At 37.8% G+C, this 19,560-nt stretch overlaps 1 long non-coding RNA gene across 1 annotated transcript in view; it reads left to right on the top strand.

Annotated features, from left to right (window-relative positions):
- The first annotated feature begins 644 nt into the window (after nt 1-644).
- Nucleotides 645-19,560, top strand: part of LOC105528123 — a 26,640-nt gene continuing 7,724 nt past the window's right edge. The window contains exon 1 of the long non-coding RNA XR_001004317.1: nt 645-721. This is a non-coding gene — a long non-coding RNA (uncharacterized LOC105528123). The remainder of the gene's footprint in view (nt 722-19,560) is intronic.

Genomic DNA, 19,560 nt, shown 5'->3' with positions numbered 1-19,560 from the left:
GCAAGGAGGAGCAAGTCATGTCTTACATGGATGGTGGCAGGCAAAAGGAGATCTTGTGCCCTATAAAACCAGCAGATCTCATGAGACTTATTCACTATCACGAGAACAGCATGGAAAGGACCCACTCCAAAGATTCAATTACCTTACACCAGGTCCTTCCCACAACACATGGGAATTGTGAGAGCTACACTTCAAGATGAGATTTGGGTGGGGACACAGCCAAACTATATCATTCCACCCAGCACCTCCCAAATCTCATGTCCTTATATTTCAAAACCAATCACGCCTTCCCAACAGTCCCCCAAAGTCTTAACTCATTTCAGCATTAACTCAAAAGTCCACAGTACAATGTCTCATCTGAGCCTGCAAAATCAAAAGCAAGTTAGTTACTTCCTAGATACAATAGGATATAGGCACTGGGTAAATACAGCCACTCCAAAATTCAAGTCCAAAATGAAGCAGAGCAGTCAAATCCTAAAGCTCTGAAATGATCTCCTTTGACTCCATGTCTCACATCCAGGTCACATTGATACAAGCAGTTGGTTCCCATGGTCTTGGGCAGCTCTGCCCTTGTGGCTTTTCAGGGTACAGCCTCCTCACCTGGCTGCTTTCATGACCTGGCATTGAATGTCTGCTGCTTTTCCAGGTGAACAGTGCAAGCTGTTGGTGGATCTATCATTCTGGGATCTTGAGGATGGTGGCCCTCTTTTCACAGCTCTCAGTAAGGTCTCTATGTCAGGGCTCCAGCCCCACAATTCCCTTTTGTACTGCTCTAGCAGAGGTTCTCCATGAGGGCCCCATCCCTGTAGAAAACTTCTGCTTGGACACCCAGGCTTTTCCATACATCTTCTGAAATCTAGGTGGAGGTTCCCAAACCTCAATTCTTGACTTCCATGCACCCACAGGCTCAACATCACGTGGAAGCTGCCCAGGCTTGGGGTGTGTACCCTCTGAAGCAACAGTCCAAGCTGTTTCTTGGCCCCTTTTAGCCATGGCTGGAGCAGCTGGGATGCAGGACACCAAGTCCCTAGGCTGCACAGAGCAGAGGGGCACTGAGTCTGGCCCACGAAACTATTTTTTTCTTTTAGGCCTCTGGGACTATGACCGGAGGGGCTGTTGCAAAGGTCTCTGATATGCCCTGGAGACATTTTCCCCATTGTCTTGGTGATTAACACTTGACTCTCTGTTACTTATGCAAATTTCTGCAGCTGGCTTGAATTTCTCCTCAGAAAATGGGTTTTTCTTTTCTATCTCATTGTCAGGTTGCAATTTTTCTGAAATTTTATGCTGTTTCCCTTTTAAAACTGAATGCTTTTAACAGCACCCCAGTCACATTTTGAATGTCTTGCTGCTTAGAAATTTCTTCCACCAGATATCCTAAATCATCTCCCTCCAGTTCAAAGTTCCACAAATCTCTAGGCCTGGGGCAAAATCCCACCAGTCTCTTGGCTAAAGATAGCAAGAGTCACCTTTATTGCAGTTCCCAACAAGTTCCTCATCTCAATTTGAGACCACCTCAGCCTGGATTTCATTGTCCTTATTATGAGCATTTTGGTCAAAGACATTCAACAAGTCTGTAGGAAGTTCCAGACTTTCCCACAAACTCTAGGAAGTTCCAAACTTTCCCACATTTTCCTGTTTTCTTCTGAGCCCTCCAAACTTCTAACCCCTGCGTGTTACCCAGCTCCAAAGTTGCTTCCACATTTTCGGGTATCTACAGCAGCACCCTACCCTAGGTACAAATTGACTGTATTTAGTCTATTTTCACGTTGCTGATAAAGACATACCCAAGACTGGGAAGAAAAAGAGAAGTTTAATGGACTTACAGTTCCACATGGCTGGGGATACCTCACAATCATGGCAGAAGGCAAGGAGGAGCAAGTCATGTCTTCCATGGATGGCAGCAGGCAAAGGGAGAGCTTGTGTAGGGAAATTCCCTCTTATAAAACCATCAGATCTTGTGAGAGTTATTCACTATCAGGAGAACAGTACAGTAAAGACTGAACCCCAAGATTCAATTACCTCCCACCAGGTCCCTCCCACAACATGTGGGAATTGTGGGAGCTACAATTCAGATGAGATTTGGGTGGGGACACAGCCAAACTATATCACATGGTTAACCTTTATTTACCCCATTAGGCAATCTAATGAAGGATATGGATCAAAATTGGGCAAAGCAGTTTCCATTGTGGTTTGGTTTTGAAAGACCTTTTTTTTCAGTTTCAAATGATTGGAGGTTTCAGTTTTCAATATTTACATTTTAGCTAGGACTGGCTGAATTGTATCAGGAAAATAAAATCTCTAAATAGCCATAACTTTTAGTAGCAAATCTATTTTTTGTTGGCTAGTTGGATTTGCTTGAATAATGAATGCAGATGGAGAAGTATTTTAGCAGGGTCGTTTTTTTGTTTGGTTGGTTTTCTTTTTGGCTCCTATGAGGCAGACAAAGCAATTTTTATGATAGATAGAGATACCTTATATTATTACTGTGAGCTGAAGGTTTTGACCTGTTTGATCATGTGTGATCTTAACTTCTATAAGCACTTATCTACTTATTTTCTTTCATAGTATCAATCCTTCAGTTAGCTATTCTGTCATCCTAAGCAATTGTTAGGCAAACCTGACTAATAGGTTTATTTAAATTTACATTTAAAAAATGTGCCTAACTTGTTGTTTATAACATAAGTGTTTTAATTTGTAAGACATTAATTTGAAAGCCCTTTAAGACTGTTTAAAAGTCTTAACTGAAGAGCTGTAAGCAGAGAGTTTTATCTCAACACCAGTAGAAAAGTTAGCAGATTCAAAGTAGGCAGAAAAATAAAACAGAGGGATAGAGAGAGTTAGGAAGCTTCTACACATTAATTCTGTAATTGCAGGGGATTTTTAGAGAGTTTGAATAATGACCAATTGAGCCTTGAGTTTTTCTTGATGTAATTTGCCCATCAGTTTAAAAATGTGCATGAGAACAGGTCATAATATGTAGTCAGCTAGAGTTCCACAAACCCTTGGCATGCCTTAATGTTTGAGAATTCCATTCTATTTCTCATTAATCTCTTGAAAGCAAAGATATTTTTATAAATCCTTTTGGACCAGTGTTTTAGATGGCAGTGGCCATGGCAGTGACTTTTAATTAGCCATCCTGCACCCACCATTTAGAATATTCGTTTTTGCTTTCAGAAATTTTGAAATAAGTAACAGAAAAGAACCAAATTATTTACAGATACACATAACCAACCCAAAATAAAAGCAAAATACTAAAGTAGGCAAACAGAAAGGACTAAAAGTAAATTCACTAAGAACGATACTACTCAAAGATAGAATGTAAATTATGTGAATCCAGAGTGCTCAAACCAGAATAACGCTTGTCCTTATACCCTAAAGGACTTGTCAGAAAGATAAAAAGTATTTTATTATCCCAGGAAGGATGCAAGGTTCTTCATTTCAGTTGGCTTATAACAACAACAACAACAATAACAACAACAACAACAACAGCAAAACAGTCAGGAGCTTCTAACAAAAAGAAGGAAGCTGGGCCTGACAGAAGACTCACAATGGCAGAATAGCTGAGTTGTGGAAGCAGAGAGCTGAAAGGGCTCAAATGAGTACTGCATACCAGTTCCAAATATTAACAATTCCTTTTGATAATAATCTTTCTTCAGATCCCACTTCTGACACCATTTATGTTCAACCTAAAAAACCAGAGAGAGGCTATTTAAAAGAAAATGATATTTATTTGGGAATACAGCATTGCAATGAGAATACATGTGCCATAGTAAACCATGTGCATATTCAGAGAGTTAAAAAAAGACAAAGGACCCCGTCTCTACTAAAAACACAAAAAATTAGCCAGTCATGGTGGCAGGCGCCTGTTGTCCCAGCTACTGGGGAGGCTGAGACAGGAGAATAGCGTGAACCCAGGAGGCGGAGCTTGCAGTGAGCCGAGATTGCGCCACTGTACTCCAGCCTGGGTGACAGAGCGAGACTCCGTCTCAAAAAAAAAAAAAAAAAAGACAAAGGATTTTAAAGAAAAAATGAGCTAGATTACACAGTGGTTTTGAGGTAATTAAGATAATTATCCTTGTCTATAAAGATCAATAAAAACAGCGATACCAGTCTGAAGTTAGCCAGTTGCTAGAAACATGTCCTTGCAGAAGTAGTTTTTGTGTAAGGTTGTGATGGCCTTTATGCAAGGTTGTTTTTGAAAGTCATTTGTGATAGTTTTTGTCATCAGGCATTTATGCATATGAACCCTCTTTTCATAGCCTTCCCTGGCTCTAATTTTCAGATTTTTAAAAAATAAACATGAATCCATTTTGAATCTGATAACTTTCACAATGTGTTTATCTTAAAGGATACAACTCAGAAACACCCAAACAAGAGGAGGTATGGGGAAGGCAAGTGGAGCTCCAAGGTACTCTTCAGGTATACCACCCTCCCGCACAACCACCCTGTTCACCAACATGGAAGCTCTCCAAATTTCATTCTCTTGAGTTTTTATGGAGGCTTCATTATGTAGGCATGATTAATTAAATCATTGGCCATTGGTGCTTAATTTAATCTCCAGGCTCTCTACCTTCACTTCAATTACATGGTTGGGTGCCCTGGCAACCAGCCTTCATCCTGTGATTATCCAGGGGCTTTCCAGAATCACCTCATTAACATAACCCAGGTGTGGTTGAAAATAGCTTGTTATGAATAACAAAAGATACTCTATTCACCTTCTCTTATCACTTAGGAAATTCCAAGGGCTTTAGGGGCTCTGTGACAAAAATAGGTACAGACACCAAATATATATTTCTTATCACAATATCACAGACCCTATTTGTTGAAAATTGATATTAGAACCTTACTGTAAAATAAACACTATGTGTTTCTTTCCATCTCACTTAACCTTCCATGCAGTGCTGGAATCTCTTCTATGGTATTCCTACTTCTTTCTGAAAATTGTAATGGATAGGAAACTAATGTCTTTGGAAGGTGACACACTCCATTACTAAAATATTACAATTGTTAGAGAGTTCTGATTTCTATTAAATCCAAATCTGGCTCACTGAGACTTTGGTCCACTGGTTATAGTTTTGTTCTTGAAAGCAATAAAAATTACATATCTTGCCCCCAATTTAACACTTATACCTAACATAAAATCTGCCATGCAGTACTATCAATGATTTCTTATATAAAAATTATAGGAGGTCATTGTTTTGGATGCAGCTCCTATACTAGGCCCCAACAAACCAGATTAAAATTAAAAACGGACTCAGCTATGCTGAAATACCACTTCATCAAACCTGAACTAACTTGATAAGTGACTTAGTAATTAGAATAGAGGGAAATAACACTTACCCAAACAGACCAGTTTAAAATCTTTAATCAGCATAATAATTAAGTTTCCTCTGCTTTAATCCTTATTCACCGAAAAAACGGTAGCGTAAAATAACTTGTTATTTAATGAGTTATTTTTCTATTCTTCTGTCTAAAAGTAACTAATATATTCTTTGTTCTTTGTTTCTGCTTACTTCAGCCCTTCTCTGTCTATAATGGTAAACTCTTCTGCTCAGCCCATTGGAACACTTATTCTATTTTATGAATTGAAATGTTGTCCAATTCTAGAATCACAATTAAAGCCAATAAAATTATTTAAATTAAATGTATTGTAATTTTTGTCTTTTGACACATTCTTACAAGGGCTTGATAATGTCATTGGGAATGACCCAGTTCCCTAATGTTTGCATTTCTTGTATTGGTCTGAAACGCCTTCAGCTGCAAGGAAAAGCATACTCAAATATAATAGCTTAAGAAGTGAAGACATGCTCACATAATTAGAAATCTAGAGATAGGCAATTGCTAACGTTTGCTCAACAGTTCAGTGATGCTCAGGGATATTTTCTCTGTAGTTCTCTAGGTCTTTATGGTCATCTCCTTTGTTTAAGGCAGGAAGAAAAAGGAAGTGCTATATCTTTTATTTTCTCATGAAAGCAAGTGCTTTCCCAAAAGTCCTGCAACCAGACTGCATGACTTATTTACCATTGTATTTCCAGCCCTTAATAGAATATGGCACCTATTATGTGAGCACTAAATGTTATAAAATTAATAAATGAATGAATGTCTTATATAAACACAACCATATGAGCCCAACTCTGGCTTTAAAGGTATTCTGACTAGAGGAAAGGTAAATATAAAATTAAAATACAAAGCAATCAAAAAGCTCTCACTTGTCTTTAAAGGGAGAGGAAAACAATCATAAGGAAACAAAGCAGACTTATTTATTCAAATAAAATAATAATAGAAAACATAAAATAAGTGATCAATAAGTTGGTGTTGTGGAGTCTTCCCTGGTAAAATCTCAAAACACGAAAGCTAAAAAGTAAAATAACCAAAGTTTTAAGGAAGGAAAAAAACCTGAAAGCTTGTGAGATATCCAAAAATCTCAGACTTCATCCCAGATCTCCTGAATCAAATCTGTACGTTAGCAAGATTTCCAGGTGATTTGGAATGTGCACATCCTTTCATTTTTTTCTTCCCTTCACCATCCATTTCTCTTAATTACATTATTATGTAATAACTGTTCTATTCTTTTACATAATCCTATTGAAGACTCTCAATATTAATATTATTATTTTGTACATGTCATTGATATAGAACTAAATAATATGGTTTGGTCCAAGATGAAGGAAATGTGTACTTTACATCAGAGTTTCTCTGCCTTGACACTACTAACATTTTGGGCCCCACTGTCCTTTGCTATGGAGAGCTGTCCTATGGACTGTAGGATGTTTAGCAGCATTCTAGGCCTCTACTCACTAGATGTCAGTAGCAATCTCCACTCCATTGTAAAAACCAAAGGTGTTCTCAGACATTATCAAATTTTTCCAGGAAACAATATAGTCCTTGATTGAGAAACAATACTCTACATTAAAACTTTGCCATTTGATAGGAATCTTCCAAGCCGTGTTTCTAAATTTCTTTCTATATCTTTTTTAATCTTCAGTTTATAACCAGCTGCCACTGTTTACTGTATGTTATATTATTCTATTACAGGCATATGTCCAAGATATTTTGGGTTCGGTTCCAGACCACTGCAATAAAGCAAATATCGCAGTAAAGCCATCATATGAATTTTTTTGTTTCCCAGTGCATACAAAAGTTGTGTTCATACTATCCTGTTAGTCTATTAAGTGTGCAGTAGCATTATGTCTAAAAAACAGTGGGCATGCCTTAATTTTAAAATGCCCTATTGCTAAGAATGCTAACAATTATCTGAGCCTTCAGCGAATTGTAGTCTTTTTGCTTGCGAAGGGTCTTTCCTCGATATTGATGGCTGCTGACTGATTAGGGTGGTAGTCGCTGAAGGCTGGAATGGCTGTGGCAATTCTTAAAATAAGATAAAATTTGTCATATCAATTGACTCTTCCTTTCATGGAAGATTTCTCTGCAGCATGTGATGCTATTTGATTGCATTTTACCCACTGTAGAACTTTCAAAATTTTAGGCAATCCTCTCAAACTCTGCTGCTGCTCTATCAGCTATGTTTATATCATATTCTAAGTTCCTTGTTATCGTTTCAACAATGTTAACAACATCTTTACAAGGAATAGATGGTGAGCTTTCTCAAGAAACCACTTTTTGTTCATCCATAAGAAGCAACTCTTAATTTGTTCAAGTTTAATCATGAGATTGCAGCAATTCATCATGTCTTCAGGCTCCACTTCTAATTTTAATTCTCATGCAAGAAATATGTCCACCATATCTGCAATTAGTTTCTCCACTGAAGTTTTGAACCCTTCATGGTCACCCATGAAGGTTGGAATCAACTTCCTTCAAACTCCTATTATGTTGATATTTTTACCTCCTCCCCAAAATTACCAATGTTCTTAGTGGCATCTAGAATGGCAAATCCTTTCCAAAAGTTTTTTCAATTTACTTTGCTCAGATCCATCAGATGAATCACCATTTGTGGCAGCGATAGCCTTACAAAATGTATTTCTTACACAAGAAGACTTGATAGTTGAAATTACTCCATGGTTCATGGCCTGCAGACCGAATGTTGTGTAAACAGACATGAAAACAACATTAATCCCTTTGTACATCTCCATTAGCAATCTTGGGTGATGAGGTGCATTGTCAATGAGCAGTCGTATTTTGAAAGGAATCTTTTTCTGAGCAGTAGGTCACAACAGTGGGCTTAAAATACTCAGTAAACTATGCTACAAACAGGTACACTGTCATCTAGGCTTTGTTATTTCGTCTATAGAGCATAGGCAGAGTAGGCTTAGCATAATTCTTAAGAGCTCATGGATTTTTGGAATGGTAAATGAGCATTAACTTCAACTTAAAACTCACCAGCTGCTTTAGCCCCTAATGGGAGAGTCAGACTATACTTTGAAACTTCAGAACCAGGCATTGATTAATCTCTAGCTATGAAAGCTGGCATCTTCTTCCAATAGAAGGCTGTTTTGTCACCACTGAAAATCTGTTGTTTGGTATAGCCACTTTTGCTAATGATCTTAACTATATCTTCTGCATAACTTGCTGTAGCTTCTCCATCAGCACTTGCTGCTTCACCTGGCACTTATATGTTCTGGAGAAGTCTTTTGTTAAACCTTATGAATCAACTTCTGCTACCTTTGAACTTTTCTTCTGCAGCTTGCTCACTTATCTCCCAGCCATCACAGAATTGAAGAAATCTAGGGACTTGCTCTGGATTAGGCTTTTGCTTAAGGGAATATTGTGGCTGATTTGATCTTCTATCCAAACCACTAAAACTTTCTCTATGCCAGCAGTAAGGCTGTTTTGCTTTTTTATGATTCATGTGTTCACTGGAGTAGCATTTTCAATTTTCTTCAATAATTTTTCTTTGCATTCACAACTTGGCTATTTGGCACACGAAGCCTATCTCAGCCTTCAACATGCCTTCCTTGGTAAACTTCATCATTTCTAGATTTTGATTTAAAGTGAGAGATGTGCAACTCTTCCTTTTACTTGAACACTTAAAAATGAGGTGATTGTAGGGTTATTAATTGACCTAATTTCAATATTGTTGTGTCTCAGGGAATAGAGAAGCCTGAGGAGAAGGAGAGAGAACAGGAAACAGCTGGTCAGTAGAGCAGTTAGGACACAAACATTTATTAATTAAGTTCCCCATCTTATATGACTGAGGTTCATTGTGCCCCAAAACAATTCCAATAGTAACATGAAAGATCATTGATCACAGATCATTATAAAAAATGTAATAATGATGAAAAATTTTGAAATATTGTGAGAATTACCAACATGTGACACAGAGATATGAAGTGAGCACATGCTGTTGGAAAAATGGACTTGCTCAATGTAGGCTTGCCACAGGTCTTCAATTTGTAAAAAACACACAATCTGTGAAGCTCAATAAAGCAAAGTGTCATAAAACAAAGCAAATCTGTACCTGGGTTTGCTTTTTCTTTGGTACTATATCTCCTTGGGTAATTTTTCAATAGAGGGTGTGTAGACACAGACTTCTAAGGTTCTTATTTGTCCAAAAATAAGACCATTTTGGACAATTAAGTTCTTCTTTGTCCAAAAATATCTCAACTTGGCTCTTAGTGGCTTGGCTGATTAAATAATTCCAAATTTAGCATTTTTTCCACCCAGAACTCTGAAGATATTGCTTCACTGGCTCATCCAGTGTTGCCAATGTGAAGTCTGATACCTGTATTATTATTCCTCATAGATTCTGGGATATATCTACTTACTACAGGATGAGTTAGATAAAATTGGCAATGTATGACCATTTTTTTTCTTATAAAGCAACAAGTTCAGGTAGTTTAACCTAATATTTGCTTTCTATTTGTCTTGTTTTTATTATATTTATATTATTATATTTCCTTTCATCCCTTGGTCAAATTCTTTTGAATTTTTTCGTTACATTTTTCTTTACTAGTTTGAATGCAACCCTTCTTTTATTGTGAGTAATTACACTAGAAATTATAACACGCACCGTTGACTTACCAAAATCTAATGGTACTTGGTAATTTTACCTTCTCCGGGACAATACAAAGACCTTTACACACTTTCACTTTGTTTACCTTCTCTTGACTTACATGTTTTTGTGTATATATAAGTTTGCTCTATATTTTAACGTGAAACAAATTGTTATCATTATATACAATGTTGATTTAGCTTTATTCCCATCATATTGCATTTTGGTTGCTTTCCATTCATTGTGTGTCTTCCGGATGCCACTAAGTACTCTTTAGAGCAGTTTGTCTTGTGGATTTTATGAGTGCTTATTTACTGGAGACTATCTTATCCCAGCTTTATTTTATTTTATATTTTATTATTTTATTTTTTTGAGACAGAGTCTCACTCTGTAGCCCAGGCTGGGGTGCAGTGGCACAATCACGGCTCACTGCAGCCTTGACCTCCTGGGCTCAAGCAAACCTTCCCCTTCAGCCTCCCAAGTAGCTGAGACTACCCACCCAGCTCATTTTTAAAAATTTTTTTGTAGACACAAGGGCTCACTATGTTGTCCAGGCTGGTCTCAAACTCCTAGGCTGAGGTGAATCTCCCACCTTGGCCTCCCAAAGTGTTGGGATTACATGCCTGAGCCACCGTGCTGGCACCATCTTTATGCTTGATAAATATTTGATTGGCTATAAAATTCTAGGTTGGCAAGTGTTTTCTTTTAGTGCCTTAATGACATCCATTCCACTGATTTTAATTAGGAGGAGTCAGGGTCAGTACTACTGTTACTCCTTTAAAGATAATGTCTTGAATGTTTTTTCTCTTTGTTTTTGGCTTTCTATTTCTACACTTTCACTATATTTGGATGTGGATTTCCTTCTTTTCTTTCTCCTTTCTTTTTAAATCATGCTTGAAACTCAATGGACATTTGAAATCCGTAGACTGAGATCAGGGAACTTTTCAATCATTATCTCTTTAAATACCTTATTTCATCATGTTCATAACACCGTCAATTATAACTTGCATGACTAATTCACGTATCCAAGAAAAAAAAAAAGAAGAGACTCATGGCTGATTAATTAAACTATAACGTATACCCTTGTCACTTAAGAATTTGGATCTTATTCTTGTTGCAGAAGCTCTTTTTCTAAGACAAAGTTGTGTTATATGTCATTGTTTAGATCTATATTTGTTGGAGTTCTCCAGAGAAACAGAACCAATAGGATGTGTATACAGAAATAAATATATTTATTTTGAGGAATTGGCTCATGTGATTGTGAAAGCTTAGTCAGTCCAAAATCTGATGGGGAGGCTAGCAGGCTGGAAACTCTGGAAAGAGCTTCAGTTCAAGTCCAAAGGCAGTCTGTCGGGAAATCAAGAAGAACCAATATTGCACATGAAGTCTAAAGTCAGTCTGCTGGATAATTCCCTCCTGCTTAGGTGAGGTCAGCCTTTTGTTCTGTTCAGGCCTTCAATGGATTGGATGAGGCCCACTCACATTATGGAGGGCACTTGCTTTATTCAAAGTCGACTGATATAAATAAAAGTAAGACTCATCCAAAAATACACCCATGGAAACATACAGAATAATGCTTGACCTGATATGTGGGCACTGTGGCCAAGCCAGGTTGATATATAGATTTCATCATCACAATACCCAATAAGGAAAATATATGCAAAACAATTACCAACATAGATATTCCCACAACTTTTTCGCACTAAGAATCCAAATTTTCCTAATCACATTTTGACTACTGTCTGTGTATAGCATATTCTCAAATATTCCACAAAGGAACAAAAAGCTATAGTGATAGACTCTCAATCTGGCTTTGAAATTATGTAAAGCTAGCCTACTACTGACCTCTTTGAGAACATTGTTAAACAATTCTGATTGATCTCCTTCATTCTCTCCCCACAAACATTTGTTTCCTAGGGAGGTGAAGAGAGTGTTGCATTATTGTCCTTGAGATTTTCTTCCAAATAACTGACCTCCCATTCTGGAAGTTTTCGTGGTTATCCTTTTAATATTCAAACATGCACAAGAATGATCATTGATAACTGATGCCCAGCTTCAGTAAAAGTGATATGTAAGATATCAAACTGTGGCTGGGCGCGGTGGCTCACGCCTGTAATCCCAGCACTTTGGGAGGCCAAGGCGGGGGATCACGAGGTCAGGAGATCGCAACCATCCTGGCTAACACGGTGAAATCCCGTTCTCTACTAACAATACAAAAAATTAGCCGGGCGTGGTGGCGGGCGCCTGTAGTCCCAGCTAATCGGAGGCTGAGGCAGGAGAATGGTGTGAACCCGGGAGGCAGAGCTTGCAGTGAGCCAAGATCACGCCACTGCACTACAGCCTGGGCAAAAAGAAAAAAAAAAAAAAAAAGATATCAAACTGTAAGATACATCTTTAGTTCAGAAAAGGTTAAGTATGAAAAATGAATATGCAACTCAACATCAATTAAAGAATTTATAACCTCTGCCCTTTCCCTTTTCTCCTTTTGGGACTCCAATTAAATGCATGCTAAACCTTCTATGTATTTAAGTATCTTTCTCCTCAATTTTTTTTTTTTATCATTTTACTGCTGCTAAATTCATCCTATAGGTCCTTACTTTTTTATTCTTGCATTTTCAGTTCTAGAATATCTAGTTGATTCTTTCACAAATAAGTGACGTTCCAATTTGTATGTATTCCAGGTACTTCTTGAAATTTGTATGTTTGTCTTTTATCTCCAGGAGTATTTCAGGTATTATTTTACAGTTATATTTTATGAAAGAAAAAAGTTCAAATAAATGAATAAATGCATGCTAGGGAATAAAAACATTATATGCGACTTGCAACTACAAGCAGCATACACACCACAGATCGTAAAGGGTCAATGATGAATTTTTCTATTAGTTTCCAGTTCCTCCCTGATAAAACAGTACTCGAATATAGAGGTCACATGCAAACTCAGTTAGAGAGATATAGCTTTGAGTTCTGGCCAGGTAATCTTGGGCAGTTACTTTTTTGTCTGTTGTTTTTAATTTGTATAAATTTACGGGGTACAAGTGCAATTTTGTTACATGCACAGATTGCATAGTGGTCTAGTCAGGGTTTCTTGTGGATCCATCATCTGAGTCTAACATACATTGTACTCATCAAGTAACTTCCCTTTATCCACTACCTTCCTCCATCCTGTAATTTCTCATTATCCACTGCCTTTCCCTGCCCTCTTCTGAGTCTCTGCTGTTGATAATTCCATTCTCTATGTCCATGTGTACACATTTTTAGCACTCACTTATGAGTGAGAACATGTGATATTTGACTTTTCTCCATTTGGCTTATTTCATTTAAGATAGTGACCTCCAGTTTCATCCATGTGGCTGCAAAAGACATGATTTTATTCTTTTTAAAGACTGAAGTGTATGTATATATAGATATATCTATATATACGTATCTCACAATTTCTTTATCCAGTCATCCACTAATGGACACTTACGTTGTTTCTATATCTTTGCTATTGAGAGTCTCATTATCTTTATTCATAATTAAGACAGTAATTGTAGTGAATTTAAAGGGTTGTCTTGGATCAAGTTAGAGTAAGTATGGATTGAGTACGTAATGCACTAACATAGCACCTGATACATAGTCAACATTGAATAAATGTACTCTACCATCATTAGGGAAGTGATGATAACCAACCCCTTATCTGGGACAGTCTGTGTCTTCCTTAAGAATCTCTTACTCTAGTCACATGTGTGGCACGGATGCTGGGGTGTCTGCTGTTTCTTTTAGGACCTTTCTACTGAGTCTAAAGCGTTGCTGATGCATTTGCTCAAAAGTTTGTACTTATGGTACATCCTTAATTTCTAGGGCTTTATCCACTGATGTATAATCTACAAAACCTTGATTTCTTCTATCTTGCTCTGCAAAGTGCTGGCCATGCATCATGTTGCAGCTTTCTCTCTCTAATGAAAGTATTTTTGTCTTCATGAGCTTTGGCAATTGTGGGGTAGGAGAGTACAAAGGAAGAAGGATGCAGTTGTGGGAAAAGTTGAAAAGAACATCTAAATTACCTCTGGCAATGCAAACCATTTCCTGCACGAGTCCAAATTAGAAACAGATCTTCCAGGCCGGGCACGGTGGCTCAAGCCTGTAATCCCAGCACTTTGGGAGGCCGAGACGGGCGGATCACGAGGTCAGGAGATCGAGACCATCCTGGCTGACACGGTGAAACCCCGTCTCTACTAAAAAATACAAAAAAAAAAAAACTAGCTGGTCAAGGTGGCGGGCGCCTGTAGTCCCAGCTACTCGGGAGGCTGAGGCAGGAGAATGGCGTGAACCCGGGAGGCGGAGCTTGCAGTGAGCTGAGATCCGGCCACTGCACTCCAGCCTGGGCGACAGAGCGAGACTCTGTCTCAAAAAAAAAAAAAAAAAAAAACAGATCTTCCAATGCACAAAAATAAAGGTTCTGAGACAACTTGTGGAACAGTCCACACACCTGCCCCTCTTAGACTTGCTCAGAAGTGGTTAATAGGTGTTTCTGTTGTGCTTTTTACTTATATAACATTTTAAATCTCCACGAAGGGGAGCATATGCCCACCAGTGTAGCCTGGGTTACATGGGAGCGCTGGATAATCACAAAAGTGGAAAATGTTAGCTAGGTATATGAAAGATTGGGCTCAATCTTGATTAGCCCCAGGAGATGCCTTGCTAAAAAAAAAAAAAAAAAAAAAAAGCAGAATCGTCAAGTTTACCTAACCGTCTTTTATTGCCTTCTTCCTCCTTAAACCTGATATCAATAGCTGGATGTGAGTTAAGAAAAAGTGTAATCTTTTATGAGGCAGAGTCATGCCTCAATTATCTCTGTATCCCCAGGGACAAGCCTGTGTCAGGAACATTATTGCTGCTGCTTAATTCAAGAACAATGGTATTGTTGAACTTGGTTTACTACAAATGATTTGATCCATGATTAATCCATATTTACAGAAGAGTAACAATACATGCTTTGTTCCCCCCAACACACCTAATGGTAAAGAAAAAATGAAATATTTCTAAAAATACTACTAGACAGTGTCAAGATATTTATTACAATTTTTATTAACGTAACTTGGGAGCTTATGAAACTTCTGTCGCTTCTCTGTTGAAGATGTTCCATTCTCACAATACTGTATTATGTAGTGAATATTAATATTAAAGACAATCACAATTATCTCTTTAAAAAGTCATTTTCAGTTTCATCTGTAACATAAACATGAATTCACTGGCCCCAGCCCCTGTGAAGGAAAATTCACTGTGATATTTTTTCTGTTACAAATGTTTTTAGTAAGCTTTGCTGTAGTCATAGTCACTGGGAAATATTTAGTGCCTGGCTGTATGCATAGCTCTAAAAGAAATGTGATGACGGTCATTTGGGGGCAGAAATTGGATCCCACTGGTTATTAACCTTCCTTCTTTCTGAGGCTAATCTCTCCACCTGGGCTCTGGTCACTTCTCCTTCTGCCTGCCCCTGAAACTTAGTCCATTAGTTATGCTTTTTCCAACACTTAACTCTTTATTCTTCTTCTCAGGCTCGTTTCTCACAAGTTAATTCTTTAGTTCAAGAAACTTCAATGAAATACCTGCCATATGCCTTACACAATGCTGGACATTGGGACACTAGGACAAAGAACATTAAGACATGGTCTTGCCTCCTAAATTCTAGAAGCTCACAGGAGGTTGACAGGTAAACAAAGTGTCAAAATACATATGCATGGTAACAGAAGCATCTAAAAGTTGCCACGGGAATAAATATGGTCAGATGTCTCATCTAAAACAGTTACACTCCTCCATTCTTCCTTTCATTGTAAAGTTTCTTAAAGTAATGTTAGATCATATGTACTAATGTCTTACTATGTGTTGGGTACTATGCTTGGTGCTTTTACCTACATTATTTTTTAATCCCCACGACAAATCCAGAGCTAAGTTGTATTATTATCCTCACTCTAAAAATGAGGGAACAGAAGCAGAGTTCAATGATTTGCTTTAGATCACACAGATACTAAATAGTATCTACCTGGATTTGTTAAGATGCTTTCAGTTGCAAGTAACAACAACAAAATCCTTCAAGCTAGATTAAATAATCAAGGGAATTTATTGGTTTATATAAGTGAAAGAAGTAGGATGAGCTTCAGGCAAGGCTTGGTGCAGCAGCTCAGTGATGTAACCATAGGCCCAAGTTATTTATCTGTCTTTTGCCTTCTTTGAAATCTTACTAAATTCAACCTTACATTGATCCAGCTTGTGGTAATGAAATGGCTGCTGGAGTATCCTGTATCACATGCTTTCTGCTTCTTATCCAGAAGAGAGAAGTCTCTCCTCCAGCCATCAGATAAAGATTCTGGGCTTCCCTTTGATGCTGTCACTTCTACCCCTGAACCAATATAGAAACACTGCCTCGAGGAGAATGGAATGCTGAGAGATAATCCTCATTGCCTCCTTTACCACAGAGTTATTGGGAGAATTGGATGGGATGATGCATGTCAGTACTTAGAATAGTGCTAGCATATAGAATGGCTCATATAGGTTACCTGTTACTATTATTATTATTAACTATAGTTATGTGCTGCATAACAACTGTTTGGTCAACAACAGACAGCATATATGACCGCAGTCTCATAAGATTATAATACTGTAATTTTACGGTCTCTTTCTATGTTTGCCATGTTTAGATACACAAATACTCACCAATGTGTTACAACTGTCCACAGTATTCAGTACAGTAACATGCTGTTGAGATTTGTAGTCTAGGAGCAATAAGTTATATCATACAGCCTAGGTGTGTAGCAGGCTGTACCATCTAGGTTTGTGTAAGTACACTCTATGATGTTCACACAATGACAAAATTGCCTAATGAAGCATTTTTCAGCACGTATCTCCATTGTTAAGTAATACATAACTATACTTCATTATATGTGCACGTATTCAACATTCATTCATTCAACCAACATTTACTGTGTACCTTTAATGTTGTAGGCACTCTTCCAAGAATACCACAGTGAACAAAACAAAGTTCATGCTTTTTGGAGCTGACTTTCCAATAGAAGATCAATGAGTAAATAAACCACATGTTAAAAAATAAAAATTGAATATGTACAATGATGAAGAATAGGAAAGGGTGTGGGGGATCAAGTGACACGAAAGAGTGCACGTTTATAAAGAGTGATCAGAAAGTGGTATTTGAGCAGAAGCATGAATGAAATGAATCTGTGAACCATGTGTGTGTCTGAATGCAGAACATTCCCAGAAGAAGGGATGACACATGACTTTAACCCCTGTGTTGCCTCTAGCATTTAGGGTCCCAGGATAATGCAAGGATCACAGAAAATTTCTTACAGTGTTTTCAACACCAAGGTGAACACTTAGAGCAAAATGCCTGGAAGCCACACGACATTTCACGAGTCTTAAAACCCACTGACTGCTATCTGCCAGTGCCAGAGAAACAATAATATACCTTCCACTATTTTCCCCTCCTTTTAACTTTGCAAACTAGTGCTTTGGTATAATCTGCTAGCAAGTCCTCTGGTAACAAGGTTTCTGACAAATGTAGTTTTCAGTCTTGCAACCTCTTCATTAAATGGGATAGACCTGAGGAGGGAAAATGGAGCTGAGTTGTCAAAGACATTTATGGGCACATTTATGAATGCTATTTTTGTCATTTTATATATGGATCCTAGAGGGGTAAATGGAGACTATAGCCCTTATACTTCCCGCATGAATACCATTTTTCTCAGCTAAGTTTTCGGCGGGAACTAGATTGCAGTCAATTTAATGTTAAACTCTGGTATGTGCCTGGGACCTGGAATTTTGGGTGACTGTTTGAAGGCTCATCCATTTTTAGTTATATTTGTGAGAATGATAAAGGCCAAGGTCTCTCACAAAAATTAAAATGCATAGCCAGTGACCTCAGATGTTGGGCCATTCCACTGCCATACCTTAGGCATGCCAGAGAGTTGGAGTAACATTGATTCTATGTAAATAGCTGCCAAATGTCAGGAGTTAGTCTTACAGGATTACAGGATTATGAGGGACTCTAAACAGTCTTCAGGTGTGTGGAGGTAGTAAAGCCTGTGAGATGAGCTTGTAGGTGGTGACAACAGATAGATCGGGGTTTATGTGTGCACTTGACTCTTAGTATGTATTCAGAAGACAGAAGATGGTACCCTCTGAAACTGTGATAATGTAAGGACGATGCCTATAGAAGTTCATTTTGCTTATTTTGCCTGACTATAGCTTCCTGTTGTTCCCTGACTTAAAATATCTGATCTTTCATTTAACATCAATCAAACAAGATTGATTGTTTTTAAATAGGATTAGTTGTTCCGAGCTGCACTTTTGAGCAGCTTTACTTAGTCTATGCCATTAAAATTAAGGTCCTGATGTTAAAATATGTTTGGTGTTTATCATTTTATTATATAAATCCTTAAATGATCGGTGGAAATTTCTTTGCAGGTGTTTTGATAATTGCTTCCATATTTAAAAGCCATTGCTTCCAAAAGCAGGAGACTGGGTTCTAACTAAACATATTTTTAAAAATCTGGAGAAAGAAACACTTGATCCTCAACTTGCATTTGCCACCAAGAAAAGCAAATCATACAATATGCTGTCAACTGCCTGACAAAACTCAAGTCCCAGTTCAAATGTGTGTTTCTGCTGAAGACTTTTCCATCTGTTCAGGCCAATACTAACTCTCTACCTATACAACTGATAATGCTCATGATTACTATAATAATGGCAATAGTTGACATAAATTGCAGACCTTGACACAGATGGTCAGGTCTATTGTTGCACCTATAGATGCAATTATCTTTTGATTTACTTTTTACCACTAAAAGGGAACTCAGTAAATATAGGATTAAAGAACTATTCCTTTTGAAATGCCCTGCACCAGAATGGTTTCTAGCACTAAGTAGATGTTCAACACATGATAAATATATGATGAATAAATGAATGAATGAAGTCTGAGTCCCAGTGATAAACATGAGGTTTCTTCCAGTTAGACTGGAGACATGAATGTGTTTAAAATTCCTTTATAGGGGACACAGTATCTGCTGATCTCTGTTCATTGACCCAGCTGTGGCCTCTGGACCTCTCATCAATCTTCTTGTTACCTGATATCCTCTAGTCAATGGGCTCTTGAGGAGGGAGAAATGGGCAAAGACCCTGGAGTAAATGAGTAAAAAGTAGAGTGGGATAATATTATGGGACTAAATCCTAAAGAATTGGATGGTATCAGTTGCTTAAGAGGAGAAAAAAAAATCATAACTTCAGATCTGGGGAGTATTAGTGCAAAAGAGATGGTAATGTTTGGGATTCCCTTCACTGGTCCCAAGGCCCTTTCCTATCTATTTTCTTATTTGTACTAAGACAGAAATGATCTGCCCTGAGAAAGACAGAAGAGGTGATTTTACAAAGAGCTATAATAAGGAAGGTAACTGAGCTGCAGAAAAGAAAAAGAAAAGGCAGCAGTACTAGAGTTGGAAGACAGAAGTTCTAATTCTGGCTCCACCCATTTGTAGTTGGTGATCCCAGGTAATTTTTATATGCTGTATAAGCCTCAGTTTTCTCATCTATAACATAAGGCTAGATTCTTTTTTTTTTTT

This window comes from Mandrillus leucophaeus, unplaced genomic scaffold (assembly GCF_000951045.1).
Source record: "Mandrillus leucophaeus isolate KB7577 unplaced genomic scaffold, Mleu.le_1.0 Scaffold700, whole genome shotgun sequence".
Lineage (NCBI taxonomy): Eukaryota > Metazoa > Chordata > Mammalia > Primates > Cercopithecidae > Mandrillus > Mandrillus leucophaeus.
This window is presented reverse-complemented; position numbering and strand designations above follow the sequence as displayed.